Source organism: Centruroides sculpturatus, unplaced genomic scaffold (assembly GCF_000671375.1).
Source record: "Centruroides sculpturatus isolate CEXI.00-Female unplaced genomic scaffold, Cexi_2.0 scaffold371, whole genome shotgun sequence".
NCBI classification, from domain to species: Eukaryota; Metazoa; Arthropoda; class Arachnida; order Scorpiones; family Buthidae; genus Centruroides; species Centruroides sculpturatus.
Window position 1 is genome coordinate 1 of NW_019384600.1, and position 2,951 is coordinate 2,951.

Genomic DNA, 2,951 nt, shown 5'->3' on the forward strand with positions numbered 1-2,951 from the left:
TAAATAAAATAAAATTTTAAAAAAATATGCATACATCACAAGTTCACAACATACTCATACTGACAAAATAATATCCAGCTAAACAACTAAATCAAGACCTGATCACTAGCTGAGAGATTTATTCTTAAAACAAACGTTTTTTCAATCCAGTCAATGGATCATCCTCAGGTTAATTGGAACACTTCAAAAATAGAACAAGAAGTTCAAAATACAAAATATAAATATTAATAACCGATAACATATACGCTATTAATAGCCAACTAATGTTTGTAAATAATAAAATTAATACAAATGCTGCTAATACTAAAAATAAAATAAAATAGTCAAATATAACAAACAAACTGTTAATACTAAATATTAATATTGCTTACTTAACTATACAGAGTTTTTCTACTTAACTATACAGAGTTTTTACCACAAATATTATTAAAGTTCCTGCTCTTATTTTAAGTTTTTAATTGCAAACTTCCAGGCGGAAGGAAGTCCCTCCGCATCTCTTGCGTTGATGCAATTCCCTTTAAGTACACTTCTATAAATTTCTAACTTTTCAGCCGTTCTTGCCAAAGTCGGAGAGTGTATCTGTTTCAGGATATCCGCTTCATCCCATCGTACTATTGAACCTTCCGTTTGTGCCATTTGAGCCAATACTGTGGCATTAGAACCTTTTCTAATATCATATCTGTGCTCTTTTATCCTTACACCTAGGTTTNAATTGGGTGAACACAAGCCCATATAAGTTGGTGTTACTGATTCCATATACTTGCTCTGAAGAATATATTGTTAAAGTAAATACTTACAAGTTTTCTTAATATATGGATAGTAATTAGAATGTAATTAATAAAACAATATAATTTTTCAGATAAAGGGTTCATTTACTTCTAAAAATGGGCAACATAAAGTTAATCCATATAGTAGAGGATCAATATGTGGAAACTGCTTGGCTGTATTATGCACTTCAGGTCCTCCAAGGTATGAATGTTCATTAATTTTTAAATAATATACAGTCTAGTAAATATGTTACTTACATAATTTAGAAGTTTGTTACTATGAAAAAATTATTTTTTATATATTAAGAATCACATATATTGTTTATAATTTTAAATTTTATTTTATAAATCCAAACACTAAAATTACAATAATAATAAATACAGAAATTTTTTACATTAGTTTATGTACTCTGTATAGTATACATGTTATATATACTGTATAAAATCAACATAGTAAAATCTCAGTATTCTGATGTACATAGGACTCGAATGGTGTCTGATTAAGATGATTGCTGAATTATTGGAAGTTCATACTGTAAAATAAAATTTAAACACAATAAAAATGTAATTAAATATGAATACAATTGATGTAATAGATACAATTGAGCGCATGAACAAATTTCATAGCATTGAATCAACTGTTAATAATGCATCAAAACACAGATTGGACTGCTGCTGCCATGCTGTGTAAAACCTTGTTTTCAAATATGGAACAAATTACCTCCAAAAACCTCCAAATATGATAGAAAATATCTCTAAAAAGCTTCTCGATTGTTATGAATTTCAAAAATTGTAAACTTATTACCAACCTAAATAATAGCAATAACTACAACTACTGTATCATTTAAAACATTAAACATTTCATTTAAATAATTAACATGTCATTTTCTATTAGCATTTTAATGTCACAGTTGCCAATTTTACATATCTAACATATCTAAATTCCCTAAAGCTACAACCTTGATTACAGTCTCCTGTATACTGTTTTTCTTTTTAACCAATGGCAGTTGGTTAAAATGAACTTTTACTTACAGTTTTGAATTTTATTAATTTACAACTAAAAAATTTTTTTATATAACATTCAGAAATAATTATCTTTAGAAACAAACCTCTAAATACAACTTGCCTCCAAATTCACCTCTAGACAAGAAGAAACTAGTAAATCTGGAGCTAAAATCTCCAAAATGGCAACTGTAGTGTGACCAGAGGCTCGGCACCTCTTTGATGTCACGTCAGGATGACACCACTGTGTCTCTATCAACACATAAGCCGTGACAGCAATTTGTTTTTTCTTTTGTTAGACTTTGGTCTCACGTGGGTAAGCGATTGGATTCCGGATGGAGGTCTGTGAGACAGCTAGATGGCAAGTGAGTCATTCGGCTACTAGATTAACTAACTAATACCTGTTTATTTGTCAACGAAATTACATGTTCCAATATAGCAGGACAAAACAGAGATAAACACATTGCTTTCACAAGAAAGAGAGAGTTCACATGAAATTGTGCATTGTTGTAATTACCTGGAGTAAAAAGAGAGTTGTTGATAAAAGTGATAATCGTCCTTGTAGAGAGGTACATACACACGAGAGTTCTGCTCACCAGGAACAGTTTGAAGGCAGAAGATTTTCTAACCGTTATGGAAGTATGAATTGAGGAACTGAAGTCCCAAGGATATGTAGCTGGCAAAGAGGATAATCCCTTACTAGAGGCACTAATTATATTATTCCATTATAGCAGTGTTTTTTTAACCTGTGGGTTGCGAACCCCCTGGGGGTCGCAAAGCCTTACACGGGGGGTTGCGGGTAGAAGAAAAAGACAAGTGTTTGTAGGTCCTACACTACATTAAAAAAACTACAATTTCAGTGAGAATTACAGCCCACCCCAGAAAATGATAGCAGAAAAAGTATTGAGCTGATTTGCAAATGGAAATAAAAAGTAGAAAAGTATAAGCTGAAAATTTAGATCCTAAAAAAAGAAAAAAAAGAAAAAGGTCAACAGTTCCCTGTGCGTAATGTTATAATTAAAGGAACTTTCATACTTCATGTGTGTTAAATTATTGTCGATTCTTCTGAAATTTCCATTTTAATCAACAATAATTTGTTTCAACAGAAAGAAAATTAAATACATAGTTTTTAAAATCACTGATATAGTTTTAATATGGCCCTAGGGGGTTTCTTACTTTATT

The 2,951-nt window shown here is 30.6% G+C and overlaps 1 protein-coding gene across 3 annotated transcripts in view; it reads left to right on the forward strand.

Moving 5' to 3' along the window:
- The first annotated feature begins 840 nt into the window (after positions 1-840).
- LOC111624963 (pupal cuticle protein 20-like) overlaps positions 841-2,951 on the forward strand; it is an 11,715-nt gene continuing 9,604 nt past the window's right edge. For all 3 annotated transcript variants that reach the window (XR_002756661.1, XM_023367959.1, XM_023367958.1), the window contains exon 1: positions 841-969. The gene's annotated coding sequence lies outside the window, so the exon portion shown is untranslated. The remainder of the gene's footprint in view (positions 970-2,951) is intronic.